A 13,817-nucleotide genomic window follows, 5' to 3' on the forward strand; every position below is an offset into this window, starting at 1 on the left:
ACCACAAGGCAATGCAGTCGCAAAATATTTGCACCCAAAACAAATTGAGACATTTTTCACGCACACACTAACTCACTACGACAGCACTAGCACCACACATACACATGCACATATGTATGTATACATGCAAAGCTCACCTTCAGCATTGAGTGCTTAAGAGGAACATCCTTTGGCCGGCATTGAGGTTATGCTGCCTTAAACCACACCTTTTATATAAAACCAAAATATTTTCAGACCACTTATTGTTGGTATTGTTGTTGTTTTTGCTTTGTTACGTTTCATTTATAAATGCAATAACATTGGCGAGCACACCCCATACACGAACACACTCTGTCTCCCACCACCACTCCCACCGAACCGGTTGAAAAAGAGTAAATATGCAAGCGCAAATTAACGCAAACAGTCGGAGATGAAACGAAGTTGACGCAGGTGGGACTGGTGAGGCTTGTGAGAGTGGCGGAGCAATCATTCGTGAGCGACGGTTTAACTTGTCTTCTGTGTCGCAATATAAACAAACTAATGCTTGTCGGGATATGTGTATGTGTGTCTGTGTGAGTGGTCTCGCCCAACCACGACAACCGCATGACACAACCCCACGACCCGCCTCGTCCAACCGCCTCTGTTATATTTATGTTTTTGCAGCCAGAATCCGGAATTTTCTGTATGAAAATATTTTCATTGCCGGAGTGGCATCTCATGTGAGCATTAAAATTAAATTTAAATATTATTGCTGTGGCAGGTGGTGGTCGCTCGGTCGGTTATTGGGGCGGTGGCTGAGTGGTGCGCACACAAAGGCGACTGGCGTTGATTAAGTTCGAGGACCTGAGTAGCGCCAACAACAACGTGCTGGTACTCAAAACCTCCAATACCCGGAACAGTCGCCAGCGCAACAACAAAAGTAAACACCAGAATTCAGGCAAAGCAACTCTACAAGCAGGGGAAGAGCAGGAGGAGCCTGTAACGGTTCAATGAAATGAAGTTGTCATCCGGTGCGCACTTGGAACGCAATTAAAAATGTGAGATGTCAGTTTTATTATTGAATATTTTGCTTGAAGGCAAATTTTAGATTACACAAATGACTATGCACCGTCAGCTCACACACACACACGCACTCAACACCATCACAAAAGACTGTGTGTGAGGCAAGCAAATAAAGGCAGCGTTCGGTATGGCAATAAAACGCCCACAAATTGCTCCTTTGCGTGACCGGAAAAATGGCAATCAAAATCACAAAAGCATCAAAGGTCGAAGGCCATATATTGAAGCGCAGCGGTGATAAGAGCAGGCGGACACAATGTGCGGAGATATTTAATTAACAAACAATAATATTGTAATGCTTTGATGGAAAGAGAAACACTTGCTGTGTTATGCGAGTAATTGAAACTTTTTAATGCGAGTTGTATTTGCTGTTTTGAAATTTCCAGGCGGAGATAAGAAAAATATTGAAGGATTTTATAATAAATTTTTATGCGGCATAAAAATTAAGCACAACTTATAAAGGACCTATAAGGTAAAAGGGCTTAGTGATAATAAAGCTTATTAGTATTTGATATAATGTTGTAAGTATGTAGGTAATTGCGAAGATGCTTTTAGCAGGTTTAGTTTAAGTGAGCTAAAAAGCACCATATTTTTGTGGTAACAGAAAATTTGAGCAAACGTCAAGAATGTACACCAGCACAAAGAAAATACGTCAGGTTTGCTATGTGTTGGTATGTAGTGTGCAGGGAATCATTTACTAAAAGCGGCTTGCTCAAACTACAATACTATTAACTCACTTGTCAACAATTTGACTGTCGAAAGAAAGCAATCGCACAGAAACCACTAGCTTTGAGCAATAGGTGAGGAATTTCGTCCCACAGGACAACGCTAAGTCTCACATATCGATACTAAAATGCCAGATGCTATGAAATATTGGTTGGAAGGTTGTCATGCATCAACCTTATAGTCTGAATCTGGCACCAAGTACGTAATTACTACCAACACACATGTTATCGAAAAATCGGTGGAAGATCGCCTAAAGATGCCAATCCAAACCTCGTTTTAATGGAAGAATAATGGATTTCTTTTTACTCGAATTTTCAAAATTGACTTTTCCATTCGATTCCTCGTTTAATATTACATAAGAATCAATGTTCAAAAATATGGGACTCTGATCCCATGAACAGCAAAAAAAATTTTCGTTATACACACACATGCTTTTTTCCTCCCCGACAAGTATAAATAGCTTTAGGAAATAATAGCCTGCGCCATATGGCGACAACTTTGTATTTTTTTACTGCTCATGGGGTCAGAGTCCCATATTTTTGAACATTGATTCTTATGCAAAATTTATAAAACAAGTTGGTGGAAAAGCACACAACTGTTTTTTTTTTTTTTTGGAAAAAAATGTTTTTTTTTGGATTTTGAAAAAATTTTTATCAGAAAGCTGAGAGTGTTTTACATAAAATTGTATAACTTCAAAATTTTTTGCACTAAATTTTCAGGTCGTTAAAAAATAAAAGAAATAATAATTTTTTTGCTTGATCGGGATATGGGTACAAAACCATGTCACGAATTGATGGAGTGGCTCGTACATAAACTTATCTAAGCTCTAATCGGTAATTGATCTGGCGAAATGACAGAAATACAGATAGCTACATACAATCATGTTAGTTCTGGAAAAAATTTCTAAAAATATTTTAAAGATGTATCATACCCACATCTGGTATTTAATGGTTAAATAAATGGGTAGTAAGTGGGTTATTTTTTCATCCACCATAACAAAAGAAACCTTAATTTTGTTATATGAATACCAAGTTCTGGCAGAAACCTCAATATTTTTGGAGAGAGCTTATACGCAATGACGAGTGCCGACGAATACTATATATTGACATCAAAAATGCAAAATAACGTAAAATCACTTTTCATTAGTTAAAAGGCGAAGGAAAAGCAAGATAATAGAAACCAGTCATTTCGAAAAAAGAATTGTGTTTAGGTTATAAAATGGTTATATATTCGTTACATCTTGGTTATGTCTGATAGCCGTTGCCGAAATTTTTATTCTACACATATATATATAATATGATATAGTGTATCGATTTTAGTATTTCGATTTTTTGATGATACGTTTCTTTTTTCATTTTGGGTGACTTTATACAAGTATATATAACGTTTAGGTGAACATTTCTTACAAGGTCTAGAAGTGTAGAAGCAGATAAAACTTTGAATGCATTTGACTCCAAATACTTTTTTCGATCTTGTAATAAGTCGTTGAGCTACCAAAATCAAAGTAAAAATGATAATGGCAATCAAAAGTGCATAATTAGAGAGAAAAGCACATGCTGCTTCCATAAATATGCGTTTGATGACCCGGCTGAATCGACAAAAGTTCAAAATATTAGCATGTTTTACTATATATCAAAAGCGTTTTTGTTATAATTTTAGTCATGGTAGTATTTTTGTAACTAAAAAACTGAAACTTTAACAAGGTAGGAGCTCAAAATTGTGGAAAAAAGTTTTAAAATCGGAAGAGTTAGACTTTAGTTAGCTTTTCATACCCATTGAATCTCAGTATGCTTTATACAAGTATATATAGTAGTATATTCATATATTTCAAAGAAGCATTGCAACATATCAACAAATATGAAAATTACTTTTCAGATAACAAATTAGGACGAATGTTACGTTTTTCGCAAACTTTTACTTTGGCAACTCGTATTCTTTTTGGAGCAGCAAATAATTTATAATAATTTCCACTCTAGTTAACTGCAAGCTACGCATTACGACACAACTGAGTACGCTTGCCAGGTATACATATGTACACAGCATGATATATGTACATATCTACATATACAGCGTTATATGTGCATGTACAAAAACAGTATTTCATACGCACACACATACACGCGCATAAAAATGTTTGTGTAATTAATGTAAGGATAAGCGTGCCCCGCAGCAAGGATCACTCGACTCTGATGCCCCCAATATTCGCCAGAGATACGCACAAGCAACCTTACAAACGCACACACACACACACAGACAAGCTCACGAGGGCAAGAAATTACTGTTAGGCTATAAAAATAATTTTATTAGACAATTTCTGTTTTCGCATTCAGAAAATTTTCAGATTTGTTGAGTGATTTGGATGCGAAGTAGCATTAATTAAACCATAATAAACTATGTTATTGCCTTTTATTAAGTCTAAAGTTAACCGCAGCGCACAAAATGCGGCTCCAACCATCACTCCGCTACCACATAGTAGGTTTGTAGGCAAGCCAGGAGGCTGACAGGCTGGGAGGCGGGCAATAAGATTGCTGTGGAGCGAAGTGGAAAGGAGTGTGGCGGTAAAGTTTCGGACAAATGTTGAAATTGCTTAAAAGTTATTTTATTACGCTCGGTAACTTTTTTAATTATCCACTTTAGTTTGAATGCTGCTTGTGGTTTTCGCCTCTGTTACTGTTACTGTTGCTAAATGTTATGGTTGCATGTTGGCTGCTTTCGATACGGTTTTATCTGATAATTTTGGCTTAGGTACGCATCATGTCAATGTGTATATATGCGTGTAACGGTATTTAGTTGCGTTGCTCATTATTTTGAAAATGAAGCCGCTGCGAATGGCAGAAGAGCAGCAAAGAAGGCAAGATGTGTGTGAATATTGAAATTTCTTGTATTTATGGCTTAGCATATTGTTTTTGGCATTTTTCTTTTCTGATCTGACAAATCAAGGTCGAATAATAGGCAAATTTATAGCTAAGAAATGTTGTTTTCCAATTCCTTAGTTTTTTGGTTAATAATAAAGATTTTAATTACCAAACTGCTATAAAGTGTTTCAAGAGTTGATTTATGTAGTTAGCATATTCAGAAGTTTCGACCATATGAGAGTGAGATTAGCATGTTTATATTTTAGGGGTAGGTAATCTAGCAGAAGAAGACAATGTCTATATGTTCTTAACACTTTGAATTAATTTGTTTGAAAAAGCCTTGAAGTGGTATTGATACATGGCAGCATTTAAAGATTTAAATTTATAGATCAAAAGATATGCGTAAACTTCAACGATAAACAAGGGTGCCCGGTGAGCTAGGCAGTTTTGAAGATTGAAGCTGTCACAAATATTTTGGCTGGAAAAATAACGAACGAGTAACTAACAATTAGCCATTGATAAATCCCGTTAGTTTCCGATGAGCCCACGTACGTCAGGCAGTGCCAGTGAAAGTCAATTTATCTGTTGGTATTTTTTCGTATTTTTCTGAAAACTCGCGTTGCAAGTCGTAGAGATATCAGCCGAAGTGAGCCGAGTGAGTTGCGGCGTGGGCATTAGTGATGTATTCTAGATAGATAAATAAAACTCACTCAAAAGTACAAAATGTGCTATCATTAGTTTTACACTCAAATAAGTAACCATATATCTCAAAAAAAATTCTTTTTCTTATCTTGATACGAATTTCTGTGACGTTTTGCGTGAGTGTCAACGCACTTTTAGCAGTTTTTATAAAATACCTTTAGGTAGAAAGCTCGAGTAGTTCTAGCTTTTGTGTCTAAATTGTATACTTATGTTAGTAGGCATATTGATCATATATACATATATTTTATTCCATATAAACAACTTGCTGAGAAACAAATATTGAACGCGTTTAACTTTATGATCACTTTCAGGTTCTCACTAAGACATAGCTCTAGACTTTTAGACCCTTTAGGAGCGATATAATTTCCAGCGACTTCGAAGTTTTTTTAAAATGCAATATACTAACTTGAAGTTTTCCATAACTCGAACTCCTAAATTGACAAGTGATTCTCTAAGTCACATTTTTCGGGGCAATCCCCTTTTGTAAACTCATGTAGAAGTCGCCGCGCATATTTTTCGCTTCACATGCTACTTTTACAGATTATAATGAGGTGGATAATGAGATTTGGTCAGCCGGATTTATAACAGATGATTTGATAGAAATGAATATTTCAGAGCCAATGATTTCTAGCGCCATAGAAAATGATGAGAAATCTAAAGAAGAAATTATTCAACGGCCATCCAGAATGATGTATCGCAGTCCTTTGAAATTTTAAATTTTTACTTAAATTCGAATATTAATACAACTGATGATCCCTACAAAGCACTAAACAGATTAGAATTTCCTTTCGCAAGAAAAAATTATTTCAAAATGCTCATAACACTATTCTGATGGGTCTCAGGTAGATCAATTGACTTCCATGCCCCAAACAAAAACCTCAAATGTTGTTACAATTTAGCTCAGGGCTCTTCATATCACTTTGACATTTCAATTGGCTCTGCTGTCGCGCTGTTATGATATTTTAACTCCACTCAAACAAAGTTGCGTATACGCCACGTTGGGCGCTCCACTAAAATCAAGTGCGCTTGGCAAATTTTAGACATAAAACAAATTATCGAATAAATTCACGAAAAAATATCAACTAAGCGTACATTACAATTTCAAAAACAACAGCAACAACAACGCAGCTTAGTGGGTGATCGAATAAATTTGTATATGCTTCCCGTGTTGGACAGGGCAACACAATCAAAATTCGTAATTGACAACATTTCCGAAAATGTCGATGCCGAAATGTTGACAACGTAAGCCATTGTTGAAATAAATGAAATCGGACAAATGAAGTGGATTGCCAGCGAGAGATTGGAGATTGGCGTTTGCCAGCATAATGTGTATGGCGGCTGGTTAACGATAGACAGTGTAAGGGGTGTGGTTGAGGCTCTATTTGGAAAGTAACAGCGCTGCGTTGCTCTCTGCTATTTGTATGTGTTATCGATCGATCGAAAGCAGAATTTGCGGCAAATCGCTTTGTCAGCGACAAGTGAACTGACACAATCTCACATACACACAAACACATACAAGTCAACTTTATGCTTTTAACATAGGTGTGTATGTACGCCTGACAATCGGAGTAACTTCGAATCGATTGTCGACTGTTGATGGAGGCTCATATGTGTATGGGTGCGTGTGCCTTCGTATCAGTTATCAGAGATCGCATGCCATATTCTCGTATTCTTGGCACACATCACATAACATGCACAAGCTTGAAAGCGTTCAAAATAGCAAAGCAAGGTGTGTAGCAGTCGGCTTAGTAGCTGCCAATGGTTTCTCCTGATTTCATTTCATTTCAATTCAATTCGTTGCCAATTGACTTGTATTAATTTGCTTCTGTTTTACTACGAGTCTGATTATATCTGTGCCTGCGTGCGTGCGTGTATGCGCATGTACTTCACTATTACTCTGTAGAGCAATTGTTTGTACGATTTGTATTGTATCCAATTTGCCAGAATCTATTTACCATTTGGGAATCGACAATGTGCCTCATTTAGTTGAGTTAATAACTGACAATTCGCATGCGATGCAAAAGCCGTAAGCGACAGCAATCTCCACTCACATCAGCGCTTGTGTGTAGAGAATTACAACACACACATATATACATATATATATGTATAAATATGTATAAATGTTTTTGGCGTGATTGGCGCTTATCGGTTTCAGTAAATCAGCTTAACTAGTCAGCGAGTCAGCGAATTGGTTATGTCCGTTGGCGCCGTTGGACCATTACATGAGCACTGCTCTATTATAATAAGATAACGCACGCATATGCATATGTGTATGTAGGTTAATAAGAGTAAAGTATATGCATTAGGGCCATTCGTTAAGCTCAATTAGTTGTCATAACTAAAATCTATAGAAAGATATTAATAAGGCCCGGAAATAGGCGGCATGATACTTTGATTGATATTTTATCAAAGTCACACACCACATATTTTTTGTTTATTCAGCAAAGGAAAGGAAACTCTTTTGAAATATTTTTCAAAATTTATTGCACCTTCTTTCTCATAAATTAAAAAAGGTCATAGTATGATATGAATATAGCCTACAATAAAAAATACAGTGTTTTGTATGAATGCTTACTTTTTCGAAGTCGCACACCACAAATTTCCAAGAAGTTTAGTTTTTCTTGATTATTTACCAGAAATAGCATGTAGCTCAAGTAAAGATAATAATCAGAAGAAAGTAGGAAATTGGAAAGTTGGACCTTTTTTAAATTTTTCTTCATATTAAGTGTAATAAACTTTTAAAAATTCCCTTCACTTCTTTATACTAACAAAGCTAGCACCCCAGCAGACATGAATGACAACCCTAACACTGGCTGTTATGGTAACCATATCTAAATTTTACCTGTGTATTGCTGCCGGCTCAGCAAATTGTGTTTGCGAATTTCAATTTGAACAAAACAAAAATGTCCTTTGTTTGCGACTAATGCGAAAAACAAGCATGCCGGCAGCATTATCTACGTGGCTTAAGTAACATTATAGCATTGGTTATGTAATTGATGCACAATGCATGTGAAATAATTTTCGCAAAAATTTCGATTATCCGTAAAAAAATTATCTTCTTCTTCTTCTTCTTAAATGCCGTAGACACCGCTTACGCGATTATAGCCGAGTTAACAACAGCGCGCCAGTCGTTTCTTCTTTTCGCTGCGTGGCGCCAACTGGATATTCCAAGCGAAGCCAGGTCCTTCTCCACTTGGTCCTTCCAACGGAGTGGAGGTCTTCCTCTTCCTCTGCTTCCCCCGGCAGGTACTGCGTCGAATACTTTCAGAGCTGGAGTGTTTTCATCCATCCGGACAACATGACCTAGCCAGCGTAGCCGCTGTCTTTTAATTCGCTGAACTATGTCAATGTCGTCATATATCTCGTACAGCTCATCGTTCCATCGGATGCGATATTCGCCGTGGCCAATGCGCAAAGGACCATACAAATCTTTCGCAGAACTTTTCTCTCGAAAACTCGTAACGTCGGCTCATCGGTTGCTGTCATCGCCCAAGCCTCTGCACCATATAGCAGGACGGGAATTATGAGCGACTTATAGAGTTTAGCTTTTTGTTCGTCGAGAGAGAGGACTTTACTTTTCAATTGCCTACTCAGTCCGAAGTAGCACCTGTTGGCAAGAGCAATCCTGCGTTGGATTTTCAGGCTGACATTGTTAGTGGTGTTAATGCTGGTTCCTAAATAGACGAAATTATCTACAACTTCAAAGTTATGACTGTCAACAGTGACGTGAGAGCCAAGTCGCGAGTGCGACGATTGTTTGTTTGATGACAGGAGATATTTCGTTTTGCCCTCGTTCACTACCAGACCCATTTTCTGTGCTTCCTTGTCCAGCCTAGAGAAAGCAGAACTAACGGCGCGGGTGTTGAGGCCGATGATATCAATATTGTCTACCCTTGTCGAATCATGATGTTTGTTGAAACCCGTACGATGTATAAGGAGACCAATTTCGAGGTTCCCTTTTCTTTAAAGAACCAAAAAACAAAGAAATGTCAAATTTATTGGGGAATGTATTTCATTATTCGAAAGAGCTTTCTTTGATGTTTATTTTTGGAAAATTATCCCTTTCAAATGTTGGCCACAACTAAGACACAGATGATTCATCCAGTAATCAAAGTTTTCGATTACTCGTTTTGACTGGTAACTTGCGAATGACCTTCGCGATATTTTGTTCCTTCCCATATACTTTAGACTTTACCTTTCTCCACTAGAAAAATGCTAACGGTGACTCAAAACGTGAGATTATCTGCTCATCGAAGTGTTCTCTCAATAAATCTATTGATTGATGCGATGTGTGGGAAATATCGCAGAGGTCACAGGGTTCAATTTCAGGGAACAAATAATGGCGCAATAACGGTATCTTTCATGGTTACGTTCTCACTGTCATCACTTGTGAAGAAATATGAACCGATGATTCCACCGGCTCACAAATCACACAAAACCGTGTTTTCTCGGTATGAAATGGCAGCTCTTAAATCTTTGCAGGTTTCTCTTCGTTTCAAATATGGCAATTTTGCTTGTTTAAATACCTATTGAGCTAGAAATGGACCTCATCGTTGCACAAAATGTGTCTCCCATAAGGCGAAGCGATGTTTCTTGGGAAGATCGAAAGGCTTCAGTTCTTGCAGAAGCTGTATCTTGAACGCTTCCACTTAAAATTTAAGGGTAAACTGTGTCAAGTCGTTTCATACTCCCCACAGTCTTTGTGTATACTCTCAGCTACGGCTTCTATATTTTTTTCACTGCGTGCTGGTCCATTCAGTAGAATATTATCCAGCAATTAATGATAGTTCTCGAGAAGAGTGATACAAAACGTGAATTTTCGCAATATTGAACAAAAATAACATGCCAGCTTGACATGACTCACAAGTGATCTGTCAAAATAAGATTTCGTAAAATAAATGTCTCAGAAGGGTTTCTGACAATGAGCACGTGTACAAGATGGATTCCATACATTGAATATGCAACATATTTTAGATCTTCGGTTGAAAGTGTAAGGTTTGTTTAAGGTCCGGTTTCTTCAGTTCTGTTCCGATAATAAAATTATTATAATCCTCCCGTCCAACCATCATGAAAGCACTATTTCACCATTGGCAAGAATAGAAAATTGGATTTGGAAAAGGTACTCGATGTGTAGGTGCCGCATGGGTTAACCTAAAAAAATCGCATGGATCGAATATCCGTATGCGATTCACTGCTAAATAGCAAATTTATCCGTTTCTGAAGTCAATAGTTACTGGAAGTGAAAAGTGGGTCACTTATATGAATTTCAATCACGGTGAATCCGAAGTGATTACTATATATTTCAGTCCGTGGAGCATGAGTATGCTGGTAATAAATTTTCCATATAAGGACTTGATTTCAATCAGTTTGTTTGGCAGTTCAATGCTACAGTTATAGTGTTAAATAAAAAGCTTCTAGAGGTAATACGACATGTACAAAACGTCAGAGCGAAACATAAAAACGCATAAGACCACATTGCCTTAGTTCGACACCCTGATCATTTATACATACATACGATATAATTTAAAGAATATTCGACGTTTCCTTCATGGAAATATATAGATCCGCCGAGTATACCAAAAATTTGTAATAATCGCTATACACGCACATATCGTTCAAATCGTTCAAATCTTCGATACACATAAATTCTATTTCACATAAATTCCTCTCTCTTCTGTCACGTACTTGCAACACTTTCGCCGTGCCCGCATAGCGACTAGAGTTGATTGATTCATTGTCAAAGACAATTGAATGCCGACTCAACGAGAATTGCCAGCGTTTATGACAGCAATCACCAAGCGGTTATTAATAGCTGTTGTACTGCAACAATGAAATCAAGCGGTGGATGCCACAAACTAAGCTCACTTTCGCGATTTTCACACCGAACCCAGCATTTCTTTTGATTCCACTTTTTTTCTGCAATATTCACAAAATTGCCGCCGCTGGACATTTCAATCAAAAGTACATTCCGTTGCAAACACACACATACACACATGTGCATGCTCTCACCTAACAACGACAAACAGTTATACTTTTTCCCACGCCACTCAACCTTCGCCTCTAATCAATCAAATGCCGCAGGAAAGCAGAAAATTTGACAAAGAAACAAGGCGAAAAAGAAAGTAATGAAGTGAATGTAGAAAGCGGAAAAGAAGAACTAAAAACCAAAAACATCAGTTGAGAAAAAAGCGAAAAAGCCGAAATCGAAGCAAGCAACTATAATCCGACAACAACAAGGCAGCTAGCTGCTCAAGCGCATTTGACGGACGCCACTCACTGCCACAGCCGCTGCCATTGCTGCTGTCACTTTACGTGCGAGTGCCCCGCAGCCATGTAAGTAATTGTAAGACGGCGATGATGAATCTGTGGCCGAAATCGGAATCTCTCGAGAGGCCATGCAACAGCGGAGCATTTCACATTTCCGCCTGTCACTGGAGTTGTTGCTTTAATCGTTTCCATGTGACTGCGGCGCGCCACATATGAACGTACCGCACACTCCGACGTCATATGCGCTTCTGTGTGCGTGTGTGTGTGTGAGTGCAGGAGTGGTGGGTTTGTTAGCAGCAACACGACAAATCAAAGCAAATGACAAGACGACAGTATTGGGGAGGATGCAAATATACATACTTCATTCATCTTTTTTTATTATTCGAAGGCGGCAGGAAGCGGTACAGTGACTAAGGAAGTGTAGAAAGAAAGGAGAAAAATTTCTGTGGCATACCATCGGCATACGCAGCCTCGAGCCACCGATTTTCTCAATTTTTTCGTGCGCATCCTTCCGCTGCCGGCTACAATAATCCAGTATTACATGCTTGCGCCGGAGCACAAAGACAGCTCATCAAAAAATTGCGGCACAAAGCCTGATTGCGGGCCGCACACACAGCCCCATCCATGTGTCAGCGAGTGCATTTTTGTAACTCATACGCCCTGTACGCCAAATGCTAGTTAGTGGCCGAGGCTGCCGGCTGGTTGCCTTCGTCTTGCGTTTGTGTGCTTGCGCACTTTCTTCGCTAAGAGTCTGTGCTAGAATGGCGTCAATCTGTGACAAAAAGCTGCCGTAAGCAAACGCTAGCTGGCGGCGCGCAGCTGCAGAGCGACATGTGACACGTGCACAAATGGTTGTGATGTTTTTTTGATGATTTTTTTTTTGATATCTCAAATTTCTTTAAAAAATTCTTTTTTTTTGGCGGAGTGCTGCTGCTTTCTGACATTTGTGCAAATCGGAAGCGCTGTGTAATGACTCAAAGGAATCGCAAATTGGTTGGGTTCCTGGCGTGCGGCAATATTTTTTCCGTTTTCTATTAATTTTTTTTCATTTCTTAGTTTTTATTCATTTTGCATACCCAATTCTCAATGTCAACTCACTTTGGATCTACTGGCTCAATGCTCCAGTTCTCATTCATTTCCTACACATTTGCTTTGCTTTGCTTTGCCATCATACAATGCATTGTTTTGCTTGTGTCGCTGTCATATTCTGCGAACCTCATGAATTTTTGATGCTCATCAAAGAAAGTGGCAGTGGCAACAGCAGCAACATACCGGAAAAGCTGAACACAAAAACAAAATTCGAGAAATCATTTGAAAATAAAAATCCGAAAATCGCAACGAGTTAGCAGGAAGAGACAACTGAACAGGCATCATCAACAACAACAAAGCCAACATCCAGCACAAAGCCGAACAATCAAAGCAAAGTTTAATACAAAGAAATTCCACAAAATTTCTGCAACGGATGTGTGCGCACATAGTACTATGTACATGTGTAATAGGTGGAGTGAGTACAGAAAGGCACAGTGACTTAACCACAATTTTACACAAACAAACACTGTTTTTTGGAATTGAATTTTGAAAATTGATAACTCGTAGAGTACAATATACCTACACTATTTGGAGAATTTGAAATTAAAAATAAATAAAATTAAGACTTTGTAAAAATCGTAATCAAGATTATATTAATAACTAAAATTTAAATTTAAATTAAAATTAAAATTTAAATTTAAATTAAACTTAATATTAGAATTAAAATTTAATTAAAATGAAAATTGAAATTTAAAATTAAAATCAAAATTGAAATTTAAAATTAAAATAAAATTACAATTAAAATTAAAACTAAAATTAAAATAAAATTAAAATTAAAACTAAAATTAAAATTAAACTTAATATTGGAATTAATATTTAATTAAAATGAAAATTAAACTTAAAATTAAAATAAAAGTTAAAATTAAAAGTAAAATTAAAAATCAAAATTAAAATAAAATTCAAAATTGAAATTAAAAACTAAAAATTAAATTAAATTTAAAATAAAAACTAAAATTAAAATTAAAATTGAAATGAAAATTGAAATGAAAATTGAAATTTAAAATTAAAATCAAAATCAAAATTGAAATTAAAAATTAAAATTAAAAAAACTAAAATTAAAATCAAAATTTAAAATTAAAATTAAAATTACAATTAAAATTCAAACTAAAATTAAAATAAAATTAAAATTAAAACTAAAAT

General features: G+C 36.9%; 1 protein-coding gene across 3 annotated transcripts in view; it reads right to left on the reverse strand.

Moving 5' to 3' along the window:
* The window catches only part of LOC120766646, a 361,298-nt gene that overhangs the window by 67,671 nt on the left and 279,810 nt on the right, over positions 1–13,817 (reverse strand). The gene's annotated exons all lie outside the window — the stretch shown is intronic.

This window comes from Bactrocera tryoni, chromosome 1 (genome assembly GCF_016617805.1).
Source record: "Bactrocera tryoni isolate S06 chromosome 1, CSIRO_BtryS06_freeze2, whole genome shotgun sequence".
NCBI classification, from domain to species: domain Eukaryota; kingdom Metazoa; phylum Arthropoda; class Insecta; order Diptera; family Tephritidae; genus Bactrocera; species Bactrocera tryoni.